At 34.4% G+C, this 15,434-nt stretch overlaps 1 long non-coding RNA gene and 1 pseudogene across 1 annotated transcript in view; both read right to left on the bottom strand.

Annotated features, from left to right (window-relative positions):
- Nucleotides 1-5,537, bottom strand: part of LOC147583240 (uncharacterized) — a 167,684-nt gene extending 162,147 nt beyond the window's left edge. The window contains exon 1 of the long non-coding RNA XR_015242970.1: nt 5,417-5,537. This is a non-coding gene — a long non-coding RNA (uncharacterized LOC147583240). The remainder of the gene's footprint in view (nt 1-5,416) is intronic.
- Nucleotides 5,538-12,473: 6,936 nt separating this feature from the next.
- Nucleotides 12,474-14,404, bottom strand: LOC112866346 (large ribosomal subunit protein uL6 pseudogene; annotated as a pseudogene).
- Between the last annotated feature and the right edge of the window lie 1,030 nt (nt 14,405-15,434).

The following is a 15,434-nucleotide window of genomic DNA, read 5'->3' as shown; positions in this document are numbered from 1 at the left end:
TGTTTTATAGCCAAAATTCTTCTATAGAAAAAATTGTAATATTTCATAAAGAGGGATAAATAGTAATGATTATATCCAATTTGGTTTGTTTTTATTTATAAAATTATAAAATTCAACCCTGTACAATGTGTTATCTGAAGAGTGCTTACAAAGAATTAAAGCTTTCTCATTTCTCATGTAGAAGTAAAACATAAAAAATACAAGAAATATAAAAATCATTTCAGAGCAAAGCATTAGAATTCTAAAAATAAGACCTTAGTATTGGTTTATATTTTATTTTGTGCAAGGAGTTAAATTGCAATCCATATTTAATCCTCAAATTAAGCCTGAGACAAAATGTAATTTTTAGCATCTATGTTTACAAATCAGACGTTTGTTAAATATATAAAGCAGTATGCATTAGTTGCCAAGTGGGAGAAAAGTTAAAATTATTTTTACATGTATTTATTATGAAAAATGGAATTAAAATTTATTTAAGTTTACTTAAAACTAAACATTTTGCTTGCAACTATTTCTTAACTTCACTATGTATCATATATTAATATTGTACTTTTGTAAAAAAGTAGTTCATGGAATTAACTAGTTAAAGGACTTCCCCCCAAAATATCGGGGAATTACTTGAGAACAAATATTAGAAATCATTTAAAGAAAGGACTGTTTCTGTAAATGCACTGATATGTTAATTTAGTAAACTTTTGCAAATTATATAAAAAAAAAATTTCCCTTCTCTGTCAATTCAAACTTAAAAGGTCACTGTTTACCTTTTAGGTAATTTTTGCTCAGGAATTCTGGAAACTCAATTACATTACACAATTGTTTTTCATCAGGGGCAGGGCTATTCCTTAGTAGACATTTGGAGATGTCTATTGTTTTATGTTGTTTGGGTTGGCACAACACTTGAAAGGCACTATTGGCATTTAGTTGGGGCAGGGTTTACATATGTTCAGGGATGTTAGCTAGCTATCTTCTAACAAGTCTTTCAGAATGAAGCATTTTTCAGATGTCATCTGACTTTCTAAGTGCCCCCCTAAAACCAGATACACATAGCAGAGAAATGTCTGTTTATACCTAGCGGATCCTAAGACCTTGCCAACAGGTTGTCATATCCGCAAAAAGTAGCTTTGCATAGTTTTAATTACATTTGCCATGTATAGATATATAAAAAAAATTGATTGGGTAGTTTGCTTTGTTTGAAACTTTACCAGGAATTCTTTACCATGTCAACCATGTCAGAAAATCATGTTGTTGAGCATGATACTCTTTTTGCCATTAGAGTCATCAGAGATATGCACCTGGATCACTCTAAATTCACAGCTTTCAGGTTCATAATAAATCTCATTAGAGGTGTATATATGACTACTTTACTATGTCTTTTAATGTAATGCTGACTAAGTATTTGTCTTATACTTCTTTATTCTTCATTAGTACTAAGGGCAGTATATATTTTAATTGTGTATAGGTAGATTACATTACCTTTTTTTTAATGTTTATTTATTTTGAGAGAAAGAAAGAGAGAGCAGGGAGGGGCAGAGATAGAGAGGGAGAGAGAATTCCCAAACTGCCTCCATGCTCAGTGTGGACCTGGAAGTGGGGCTCAATTTCATGACCATGAGAGCTGAGCTGAAATCAAGAGTCAGATGCTTAACCAACTGAGCCACTCAGGTGCCCCTAGATTACATTACCTTTAAATTTCATGTCACTCTTGGAAAATGGATATGTTATAACATTTGTGATAGAAGAAGGCATTGGGTGTAATCAAAATTCAAAACCATTGCTCTTAATACACCATCCCAAACCTATCGAGGAATAAATTCTATTCCCATACAGGCCTCAGAATAGCCCAACATTCCCAGTAGACTTCAAGATGAAGGACTTTGGTAAAGCCAGATCTTTTATTCAAGGTATTGCAAATTCAATGCCTAGAGGGCCAGGTAGTTAAAACAAATGAATGAAGTTGGTCAGCTACAAAACAGTAAGGGGTGGAAAATAGAAAATTTAATAAAGAAGGCAAAGGGGGAGGCTGGATGGTTCATTCAGTTAAGGCTCTGACCCTTGATTCACCTCAAGTCATGATCTCAAGGTTTGTGGGTTTGAGCCCTGCAATGGGCTCTGTGGTAACAGCACAGAGTCTGCTTGGGATTCTCTCTCTACCCCTTCCCCTCCCCCACCTCAAAATAAATAAACTTTAAAAAAAAAAAAAAAGAAGGCAAAGAATTTTTGTAAGGAAGGCAAGAACTGCTTAGCTCCAGACAACAATGCCTTGGAGGAATGAGAATCCAATGTGGCCATCTGTTATTTTTTAAGTAATGCAGAACATCCAGATAAATAATTAAAAATTACTAAATTTTAGTAACATTACAAACAAACAACCACAAACTTGTTAATAACTGTACTTGGAGATGCCAGTTTGCAACCTTTGTTGTAAGGTTCTTAGTGGAAAGAAATAACATCTGGATACGAAACCCTGAAGCATGAAATTTGCGCACTCAATTTCTTTTTGGTCAACCAGGTTTTTCACTCAGTTAAAGCAAAATGTTCATTGCACAGTTATCAAAAGATAAGAATAATGCTGCAGTATCTCTTACCTTATAATGCATTACAGATTATTTGACTTACACCATTGAAAAACCATGCTAAAACAAGGTGTTGTGTAGATTCTAATATAGTGTGATTTTAATATTCTTTTCAATTCATGTCCATTAATTTTACATCTTATCACCATAGTTTTTGAGAATCCATTCACTTGCACATAGTCTGTACATAATAAACTATGCCAAACGGTTTTGTCTTATCACTCAAAAAAGTTACTTTATATGGTTTCCTTTTATAATTTGAATATGTACACTTTGTATATTTGAAATATCATTACAATAGAAATGAACTTATAACAATGTACAGGAGCCCTAATGTAACATAAGAGGATATATATTCTCAACTCCTTTGTTCATTTTTTCCACTTTCCTTCTAGAAATTGTTTCTGTCAATTTTAATTTTCATTGAATTGAGTGGAAAAGGGATGTAAGGAGACAGTTACCTCCAACTGCAAATAGCAATAGAAGATTAGTAATGTTTTCAGCAGTTCCAAGTTTCATTGAACCTGTCTTGAATGGTATGGGGCCAAATAAAATACGCATTTCTGGAAAAGCAGTAAGAAACATCATGGTGTCTTAAGTTTAGGAAGTGAAAATTAACTCAGAAAAGATCTCAAAATTGCAGTATAATGGAGGTACAAAGGAATTTCCAAAAATAAGAACATAAGACTCTACCTAGCACAAAGATGTGAGGCAAGAGTAGCTTTCATAAAAACAGAAAAGTTAATGCAATACAAGTCAAATATCACAAACTCACTTTAACAGTTATCTTAGTAATGACACACATTAACAAGGACACAGCAACTATTTTTCCAATGTTCCTATATCAGTTTTGAGCAAATCATTCATAACCTCAAAGCTTCTGTTTTTGCTTTAGCGGTCATTCCTTTTATGTAATTAAAAGCAGAGCAAAACAGAACAATGAAGTTACTAAAGAACCAAAGGGTTTTAACATGTAATTTCTTAAAACAGATACAGAAATCATATGGAATAAGGTAAAAAGAAGCTCTTTGAATAAAGTAATAAGATTATGTACCCCAAATCTAATGGGATATATACATTTTAAAGAAAAGTCAAAAGCAGTCTGTCAACTTCTCTTAACTTCCTCAGTCCTTAGCACATCTTGACTTTAAATCTGTTAAAGAAACTCTGTGGTAACGGCACACATATTTTCTCTAAAAGAATTGTCAGAACCCTGTGGAAAATACCATGCCCATTCATAACAGAACTGAGGGTTTGTTATGGTCAAATGGAATAACCAGTTTGAGGAAAAACTTAGCTAAGTATTTATATGAAATACCTTTACCTCAACACTAGGGATGGCCCCTGGCAGGGTTGAGTGTATAATGGTAAACAAAGAATTTTTTTGCCTCAGAAATAAATTAACCAACCACAGTTTAGTTGATTCTCTGTATCTAGTTTTCCCAAATATGAAAATGTACTTTTAGACAAAACATAATATCTCCCTTCCATAAAAATGTCAGACTAGATAAAGTATTTCTGGGTACACTGGTGGGAAAATTAGCAAATACGATATTTCTGCTCTACAAATGAAAATGAACCCTTGACGCTGTTTTTGATGGCCTGTTACAAATATCTCCTATAGAAATTCACAAAATGGTGTTTGCAGAGGAAAGCCACAAAAATAGGAAATATGATTTGGGTTACTATATTCACAGGTGGGATAGCTCTTTTTAGATAAAATCATTATTGATACCAACAGAATAAGACTATTTTGATCACTGACTGTATGGTGGGTACTGTAATAGGATTGCAAATAAACCCCAAATGTAAAAAAAAAAAAAAAAGAATGACAAAAGTGGGTCGGTTGAACAGAAATAATTCTTGTAATAGGCCTAAGTATAGGATAACAAGCAGCCTCTTCCATCATACTGTAAGCTATTCTCGCTGATGTTTTTAGAATATGTATGCATGTATAAATGCAAATGTGTGTGTGTGTGTGCGTGTAGTACTAGATATACATATATATGCTCACTATAGTAATATATGGAAAATAATATAAATTATGCTTATAATTTACTTAACAAAATTGCCACTGTATTACATTTGAACTAGACATAAATTCATATAAAATACTTAAAAAATTATTCTTGTTTATACTTTAAAAAGTACATAAAAGCAATAAAAATGATGCTTCCCAATATATTGACTAAAAGTGAAATTAATTTAGTTAGACTTTTATTTAAAAGGCTTATTTCATAAATCCTGGTATACTCAAGATATTTACAAAAGGCTGTACTGCACTCTTACTCAAACCAATAGAATATATCTAAAACAATATCAATACAGCTACACACAATGTGTGCTCTTTCAAAATTTCCTTCTCCAACTTTGATACTAAGTGTAATATTCATATACAAAGGCTGTATCTATTTCCTACAAATAAATGTGTTTTTTTTTTTGTTACACATAGAGCTTCTAGAAGATTTAGACCTCAGTTGAAAGCTAAACTTCAAACATTAATAGGAAAAAGCATAAAGCCAAATGTTTTCTTAGTTGCAAACCAAATTAAAATATTTTCATTTGGATTTACCATAAATTACACAAGATCTGTAAAACAAAGGTAGCTGAGGAAGCTTTTTTTTTAAACTGCAGACATCTGCGAAAACATTTGAGATACTCAATAAACCCAAAATATGGCCAAGTTCATCCATCCCTAAAAGTAATTAAGAGATAGTTTTAATCCCTTTGAATTAATATCTTCTTGAGCTTGAGTTATATTTCCCCTTTCCCCCCCAAAATTATAAAGGTCCTCATGACTGCAAATGAAACATATATAATTGTAGTTTTTCTTCCTTATTTACCTCTCATCATTAGCAGGGACAACTTTGGATTCCAATTCTGAGGGCATCCAGTTGTCGGTCTAGCAAGCTCCATACTACTGTCAGTGCGCTCAGTCTAGCAGAACATTGATTTTTGAACAGGGAGCCTTGAAGAAAATAATCCAATATTCTATTAGACAATGAATGCTGGCAGTCAAATGTGTAGAAAGGAATCCTTTACTCCATTTTAATGTATATTTATGGAAAAATAGCTTTTTTTGTTCCTCTTAGAATATTTGCCTGTAGATGTATTTAAGGGGTGAATCATAGAGAATCTTGTATTTATGGGGAAAAGGGAGTGAAGCAGAAAAGGGAAATCAAAGGCATAAAAGAAAAACTGGTTAAGTGCATTGAAGTTTTGTTGTCGTTTTTAATTTAAAAGTTCTCTCAGTTGACTCAGTAACTCTGTCCTTAACAGTTCAGCTAGTTTATGTTTGAAGCTTATCACAACTCCATGAACACTCTGACTCCTCAAATCAGGCAAGTTAGTTTAAAAGAACGTGTTTTCCTAACATATCCTTAGACGTGCCTTAAAAAAATGAATCATAAAGGAATAATATTCACCTATTCGTCAGAATCTTCACATTATTTTGACTCAGCCTTAGGAAACGCAGAAGGAAAGTAATCAAGTGAAAATTTATCAAAGAATAACATAATTTAGATTTAGAAAAGGAATGGACTGACTTTTTAAATCCAAAACATGTAGGCTATTCATGTTGTTACGAAACAAAATTTGGGGTGCCTGGGTGGCTCAGTCAGTTAGGTGTCCTGCTCTTGATCTCTGCTTGGATCTTGATCTTGGCATTGTGAGTTCAGGCCTGGCATTGGGTTCCATGCTGGGCATGAAGTCTACTTAAAAAAAATAATAATAAAATTCAACTCTGTAAATCTTAAAGCTCTAATTAGCACTATTCACTGATGCATGAATAGGGCAGCCTCCAATGTAGCAGACAGAAGGAAACTTCAAGAAGCTGTACAACATTAGAGTTATGTTTTAATTTATTTTAAATTTTATTTATTTGAAAGAGACAGAGTGAGTGGGAGAGAGGGGCAGAGGGAGAGAATCTCAAGTGGGCTCTAGGCTAAGCAACCCGGGGATTATGACCTGAGCTGAAATCAATCATATGCTCATTTGACTGATCCACCCAAGCACCCCTAAAATCTGAGTTTTATAGATAGAAGACAGCAGAAACAAAGAAGTTATAATAGGCAAAAAAGCAGGTTGGATACTGCAAGTTTTCTTTCCTTTAGGAGATGAAAGGGATCTGTCAGGTAGATTACCTCAGTAGTACTGGTCAGGTGATCCTTGATTGCCTATTTTAAGATTCCATTTTGGGAAAAATTTCTGGGAAAGCCAAAACTGTAATTAAGTTAAGTCTTGGTTTGGTGACATGGGGCTTAGTATAATCAACTCTGTTTTGGCCTGTTACCTTGTTTTTTAACAATGTAAATGTAGTTGGCAAACAAGGAATGAGCTAACCCTATACTATATAAGACATCTAGAAAGTCTAATATAAAAGTTAAGATACTTAGTGACAAAAAATTAACCTAAGTATGCAACATTTCCCTGGAACTTGCATCTTCTCTTCTTTTAGCTCTTGAAAAACTCAGAGAGTGGGGAAAGATGTGTAAGAGGCCACTCTCTGGCTGCCTATTGGTCAGACTTCTAGACTTATTAGCAATCTTTCCATTTTTTGCTGGAAAACTGAAACATGTAAGCTCAGCCACCTCACAGCTCTCTGATATCTTCTCTTTTACTTATAGGTATAAGTCTACAAGAATGAGATATTTCAATTATGCTTATAAATTGGTTTACTTTTAATTATGTTTGAAATGGTGAATACCTGCGATCAGTCATCTCCAGATATACGTTCATCACCCAGTGTTTCTAGCAGTAAGTTCAGCATTAATAAGTACAAGTGTTTTTAATATCTAACACTTAAAATTATTTCAAATAATAGGAATGAAACATAACATAGGAAAAAGCATTACTTAATTTCTTTAGACTTTGGTTTCCTATTTTGTAAAATTATAGTGTTGGATTACAAACCCTAAAGTCACGTTGGATCTACTAAGGTACTGTATATTTTGTCAAGTCCACTTGTCCAATTCACATTGTTTAATACTTACCAAAGCCCTAGACAGAGATACCCAATATCTACATACTGGTTAGAGTGAAAATTTGAGAATTAGCTCAATTAGGTTCAACAGACAGGGTTCCAATCTTATATTGGTTATGAACTTTGGAGAAATTATTTAATCATTTTAAGTTTCAGTTCCTCACCTACAAAATTAGGAAAATGATGGTACCTACTGCCAGGGCTGATATTCAGGGGGCACCCACCTTTTCAACCCTCTGAGTTGTTAATGGACATATTATTTCTAGTTGGTTAGTACCTATACTATGCCTCTTGTTAAGTATTCTGAATATTAGTTCTTAGAATAATCTTGGCATTTCTTGATAAATATTTCTTCCTAATAACCTGTAGGAGCAGTGGCAATATGGACATACTGATTTCTTCACTATTTTATATGTCAGAAGGAGTCAGTAAAGTATTATTTCTGTGCTTTCTTCAACATCTTCAATTCTGAATATAATTCTAGTAACCTTTACATTGGATGATTATTAAAGTATGGCAAATAACAATTTTAGAAAATGACTTAACATATTATTTAAAATAGATTCAAGACTTTTTTGATCATTGCTGAAGGAGTGGGGTTTATTATAGGAATCCTAATTCAGGATTTGGCTTAAAATATTATTCATTGTTTCTTACTCTGATAAAACTTCCTGAAGTATGGATGCATTTTCCCTTTCCAGAGGAAAATTAGGAGACACTAAAGAAAGGTGTTAAAAACAATTAGCACACAAGTAAAGGCTCTTTACATATGCATAATAAATTAAATTAAAAGTGACTTAATATTTTGTTTCAACCTAAGCCTTAAACACTTGTTGAATTGTAAGCAACTCAAAACCATTACCAACAAAAAGATAAAAATAATTGTTTATCTGTAGAAATTCTTGGAATATAGTCTCAGGCCATATTGAGAGTTTCCTTTTCAGAACCAGGGTGTGACCAGGCAGACATGGAATATCCATAACAAAGAATTCTGACAGTGCAGATTTGAACTGGCATGGCAAAAATGGAGAAGTGACATTATTAAACTAAAATAGTAGGAACTCCGGTTGTACAGACTTTAACCCATGATTACAGATATGTATCAATGGGTAGATATCACTTCGGATCTCCCTTTGCAATTTAATATGTTCTTCCTATTCCAGCTATCTTAGAATTTGCTAACAGGCTACTTCCAAATGCTGCTCTCCAACAGGTGCAGGTTCTTATCACAAAGTGAACTCATTTGCACCTGCTTACAGTTCTGCACGGAATATAGTAACTGTGTCAGTAGTGCTTCTGCTTATCCAATTTACATTTCAAAGTGGCTAAATTGTTTTGAAAGTGTATCCCAGTGTGGAGTCTTTTGCAATCTTGGCTTGATGTTTAAAATGCCTGATATCTGTCGAAAAAAACCTACATGTTCTTGACATTGGATAAAGCACAAAGGAAAAATAAAATTGCTCCCCCAAAGGGCAAATTTACAAGTATTTCTTTCTACAGATACATATGGCTTATATCACTATTAATATTTAGCATAAAACGGAGTTAAATGTTAGATGTTGAAGGGTTTTTAGATGACATCTATGTCATTGCATCCTCATTTCATAAATGAAAACACTACATTTCAGAGAGCTTATGACATTACTAAATTAATACAGTTTGGAGTTGGATATGTCTTGGCTGATCCCTGATTGTCACTTAAGTTGTGGGAGTGCTAAGCCTCAGTTTCATGATCTGCTAAAGATTAAATAAAATAACTTAAATGATCAGTTATGGATAAACTAAGAAAGGAAATCCGGTTGAAAGGAGCTGAGTAATAGCAGTGGCAGACCACTGAGAAGATATGAGAGGATGGTTATAGGCCTCACAGCAGGAGGTGGGGGTACATAACACAAAATATGTTTAATATCTATTTCCGGTCTGTCAGCCTGACCTTTGACAGACCATGCCAATGGTGCTGGATGTTTTTGTTTGACACTCCAGTTTATTCCTCTTCCTTCCAGCCTATGTCCTAGAGTGCTGGCTAGCCACCATGGACCACGCCAACATCTTTCCGTATCTTCTAGCAGCCTGCTGTTTTCTGGTAAGGACTCCATCCCTTTATCATCTCAAGCTAAGGCTGGAAACAGGCTATACTATCTGTTGTAGTCCTCCCTTACACATACCTCTGTAAATAGTCTGAGTAAATAAATCTTCCTTGAATTATCCATTTTCAAAGGTCTGTGTACTTCTGGCTGCATTGCTGACTGGTACAGTACCTGATGACAGAGTCCCACTATAGCTCCCTGGAGGTATGAAAAAGCTCAAATGACATAAGTCCAAATTGTTCCTCTGTTTTTCTATTCAGGCAAATTGCTATGGGATACACTTATTCTGCTTATACTTTTGAGCCCAGTTCTTGGCACAGCTTTCTGACTTGGACTAGTGAAGGAGTGATAGGGCTATACACATTAGGTTTCTGGGGTGCAAAGGCAGTCAGAGTCTGATCTGGAACACATAGGGACAGTTTTGAGAGTACCTAAGGGTTTTTAAAAAAATTATTTGTAAACATGAATGAGATAAATGGAATATTTATTTAGTGCTAACATGACATTCTTAAGAGTTTCTCTTAAAAGACCTAATTTCCTTTATTATGATCTATTATATTAGAGAATATACATTGTGTTGAGTTCAATAAAACACATGTAAGTTTCTAATTATATCCATAAAGACAAGGTCAAAAAATGTGGATTGGATTCAATCGCTGATTCAGTATCTATGTCCCTAAAATGTCAATCAATAGATTGATCTTAACATGGAGAAATGTCTCTAGGGAACTTTCCAGTTCCCCATGCTATTCAGAGACATAAAAAATTATATGGAATGTTTGATATATAAAGTGTTAGGCAACAATATTGAGAGGGAAAGCTAGTATATGTGAATTAAGACTCAGTTTATCTACAATGTGAAAAGGACTACAATTAAGAAGATATAATTTAGTAAAAGTAAAGGCAAACTCCTTAATTCCAGGTTTAGAAAAAAATGTAATTTTGCAAATACAACATCATTTTAGACTTAGTTTAGCATCAGTTTATATGAAATATATTAGAGTAGTTTTAGTTAGCCACAAGTTCAAGTAAGCTACACAATGATTTGACTAAAAAAATACAATGCCTGCCCTACTTAGATCCTAACTAGAATCACATATTCATTTTTCAGTGGCATATTTTTAGAGGAAGAGTTGAAGACCAGAGACATCAAGGTGGTAAAGGAAATACACTGAGAATGGTTTGAAAGTGCTTTGTATTGTTAAAACAAATTCAAACTACAAAAGCCTACTAATGAAATCTTTATTTGAAGACTGTCTATTGGGAGACAAAGGAAAACTATTTTGTGCTGCACCAGTGAACCAAAACCAATGTGAGGAAGTATAGTCTGATTTCAGCTTAGTGTACCAAACACAATAATTACAGCTGCTGGACAACATAAAAGTTCAACCCCCAGAATAGTGACTGCATGATCACAGAGCACAGAAGAAGGAATCCATGATCTGGAAGAGAAGAGATTAAGTTGGGAGTTCTGAGCCTCTTGAGGGCTAGACGTATTAAAGAAGAACATCAAGGGTGTGCTCAATTATAATCTATATGCCTGTGCTCCAAAGTTAAGACTCGAGATATGTATGTATGTGCATATTATTTTTTTTCACACCAGTCTAGGTAATATTTTGTATTTAACTTCACCACATGTCTAATATTTTTCCAGGTCTATTATATTCATGTCTCCTTTCTGTCTTGTAAAGTTTATTCATTTTCATCTTAAATCTGTGGAGGTTTCATCTTTGCTTTTGATTGTTAAGTTTATCTATTTCACAATTGTCAGCGATAAATACATTGCACTTTTGACAAAAAATTCATGTCTATGCATGGTTGTACCTAAGCCTCTAATCTGGAATTATACCTTCTAGTACTCTTGTAAAACATGATCTTCCCCCCTCCCCCAGGAAACAATTGATAACATTTGTCAAGTTTTACAATTTTGCCAAGGATGCATTTATATGAGCTTATTATAAAAATCATATACAATTAAGATGAACATGACCCTATTTACCCATTTTTGTGGGAAAAATTGTTATAAAATAATTTCATAACATGCTTGCTGAAAAGAGGCTGTCTTTAACTCAACAGAATCATACAGTGAGTCTGATCCTGAAGTCCCTCTGCTCCTAACATATCCAACTTTAAAACCCCTCTACCTTTACCTGTTTTCAATTATGTTAGCATTTTCTCCTAGATCCTATGAATTGGTGGGTTCCAGGCTAGTAAAAGATCTCTATCTATTCACTTATTCGAACAGACAGATGAGACAAACAGAAAATTCAGACAGTATTATACTACGAATATAATTTAAACCAATATTTAAATTATACCATGGACCAAATCATTAATATAACTTTACTAATCTTTTTCTTTGCAGAGACAAGCAAGGCTACCGAATTAACTGGAAACAAATATCTGGAAAAACAATATCCTTTGTCTCATTATGTATACATCTCTTTAATTTTTTTTTTTTAATTTTAACGTTTATTTATTTTTGAGACAGAGAGAGACAGAGCATGAACGGTGGAGGGTCGGAGAGAGAGGGAGACACAGAATCTGAAACAGGCTCTGGGCTCTGAGCTGTCAGCACAGAGCCTGACGCGGGGCTCGAACTCACAGACTGTGAGATCATGACCCGAGCTGAAGTCAGACACTCAATCGACTGAGCCACCCAGGCGCCCCCCAAAATTTTTTAATGTTAATTTATTTTTGAGAGAAAGAGTGATAGATTGTGAGGTGGGGGGAGGGGAGCAGAGAGAGAGGGAGACACAGAATCCAAAGCAGGCTCCAAGATATCAGCACAGAGGGCTAGACGTATTAAAGAAGAACATTTTTTTTTTCCCAAATCAGTATAGTTTTATTGCATCCTTAAAGTATCACAAGTAAGTCTGAAAAATCATCCGGCCTCTTGCTGTCTCTGTAGCTGGACAACGTAGATTTTATTCATCAGCCTGCTGAACAGTTCCTTTTTCAGAAACATAGATACCATCCAAAAATTTCCTGATATCCTTGTTTTTAACTGTTGTGGCTTGCTGAATCAAAGCAGCTGAGTTTGATACAAGTTCAATGTCATTTCCTTCAAGAATTAACTCATCTTTCTGGGCTTGAGATACGGAACAAGCAACACCTGGCCTCATCTGAACCCTGCGTATGTATTTCTCACCCAAGAAATTTCGGATTTCAACGAGAGAGCCATTCTCCTGAATAACAACGTTGATGGGGAAGTGGGCATACACAGACCTCATCTTGTAACAGAAGCCCAATGTAACACCCTTGATCATGTTCTGTACATGACTACAGATAGTACGGACAGTAGCCAGTTCTTTTCTATTTCCCCACCATTTGTCAACACGGAGCCTCTTCTTTTTCTTTCCTAGAAGACTGAGTTCTACATTGATGTGATTGAAGTCCCTTCGCAGGGCTCCTCTGGGTCCCTTCACAATAACGGTACGTCCCTTGAGAGTGATGTCGACATTTTCCGGAATGCAGGCTGGAACTAACAAGCTGTGTGATCATGACCTGAGCAGTGAGATCACGACTTGAGCTGAAGTCAGATGCTTAACTGACTGAGCCATCCAAGCGCCCCTATACATCTCCTTTTAAAAATAATAGTATTTTTAACTCTACCCTGTCCAAGCTAGATTCTAACTTAGGGAAATATCATTAAATAATTGACTAAAGTTTTAAGAGAAAATGTGGAGTAGGTACTATCATGGTACATTAGGATTTGTTTCAAGTTCATTTTGATAGGATAAAGAGGTGGCTTATAACTTTATTAGGGTTTTTAACACTTGAAAATCTCAAGATCTTTGTATTCTTTTGAAAATGCATGTACTCGGATATAGACAAAATGAACAGCATGGCCTGCTTGCTGTTCAACTGCTCACACCATTTTCCTCTGGAGCTAGAAAACTAAATCTAATCAAACTTACTTAAAAAAAGAAAAACACTGGAATAAGTATTTTAAGCCACTGGGAGAAGTATGTTTCATCAGAAACTTGAGCAGTACTTAAATCTACTAAATTAGTATAGTTAAAAGCACTGATATTTTCCAAAATAATTCTACACATGCCATACAGTTTTATTCTGGTGCACATGAAAGATGAAAGAGCAATACTCCTTGTAGGAAAGGAATAAGTAAGCCTATACATAGATATGCAGACTCTCCTAGCATCCTTCTTCTAGCACAGTTCATGTGGGCAGGAAGGTTTTGGCCTTAAGTCCTAAACAAAGTACTTTCCCCCCCAGAAATAATCATGAGTGCTGCAGACTGTCAAGAATTACGCTTGGACTCTGTCTCCCCTGTTCCCTTCACCCTCCCAAGGACAATGCCACTTTTGCACCTTTAAGGGAAATAAATATTTGAAGAAAGGAGAAAACTATTAGTTTAAGTACAGAACCAATGATACCAGCTGGTAGCTAATGCACCTTGAACATCAACCAGAGTAAGGGAGAATGTAAAGAGATTACTAAAGATGGGAACGATGACCTAAATGTTCCCCAGTCCCCTTTCTCTGCTAGATTATAAACCTCTGTCTCAGACAGTTTTAATTTCTCAAGGTCTAAGGCTGAATCTATGGTTAATGGCCAGATCAGCTGATTTCAGCCTTAAATACAATGAAATTGGTGATATGCTTTACTGCTATAATATGTTTAGTCTCTCTTATGGAGAGTTTCCTTTTTGTAGGTTTTCAGTAGAAAGTATATTTTGGATGGTTTTCAGGTAAAAGCAATGCCTTTATGTTGACACATCCAGATGATTACCCAGAATCCATGGTTACTAAAAACACCCATTCACAGAATGACTGACTTAGAAAATGAGTCAACTCATTAACAGAACACAGATGACTAAAATTTTAACCTTTTAAGCATAACTTTTAGGCATTGTCTTCCAGGCAACTGAGCTAATGGGTCACAAATTTTATAAATTTACATGTGGTCTTTCCAAACCCATGGAATAAGCATTCAAGTTCATTCTAGGACATTTTATAACCAAGGACCCATTTTGGTGGTAGCAAGAATCTTTTTACGTATTTTCAAATTGAGTAGTTAAAAAATTGACATATTTTATGTAGATAATGGGAATTCATAAAGAGGCAAGCACAGATATTGAGAATGTTTTGGTGAACAGAGATAAGCAAGCAATGTGCTACATTAATTTTTAAGACTCTGCATATTAATATCTTCAAACAATTGCATCTCTCATGCTTGCCTAAGTTTTGAGCACATTTTGATAAATCATCTTTATTTAATAATACTTGATCATGCAAAATTAAACACATTTAGCATTTCCTTTTCCTTATAATAGAATAATGCCCACTTAAGATTTCTTTTTGCCTCAGGACAGTTTCAAAGGTCTATGGGGCCTAGATTCCTGAACGAACATGAGAGAAATCTTCTAAAAACTACAAACATGACAGAAATCTTCTAAATATTGCTGAATCAAGTTATTTTCTCAATTTGAAACTCTACTGATCCATTCTGAGATGTTGTTTTGCAACTTCAAAGATCTGAGCAAAAATAAGAGTCCCCAAATCATACTCTTGGTCACGCAGAACCATTCAAAAACTGAAAAATGGGGTTTATTTTGGGTGTTTATAGACAGGGGGCAATTTTTAAAATAAAATAAATAAAATAAAATAGAGAAACAAAAGTATAAGCATATGTGTTAATATTTATTTTCTTCTAATTTGCATAAATTATCTAAATTATTTATGGTTGCTCATTATTTTCTAGTTCTCTATCTTCTTTGCCTTTCCTTTCCATAGTCAACTTTGAGACTAATGAAACTGCTTGCTGTTTCTT

The sequence above is a fragment of the Puma concolor genome, chromosome A2 (genome assembly GCF_028749965.1).
Source record: "Puma concolor isolate L17-30 chromosome A2, mPumCon1.1.hap2, whole genome shotgun sequence".
Taxonomy (NCBI): domain Eukaryota; kingdom Metazoa; phylum Chordata; class Mammalia; order Carnivora; family Felidae; genus Puma; species Puma concolor.
Note: the sequence above shows the minus strand (reverse complement) of the source record. Positions and strands in the feature narration are given on the sequence as shown.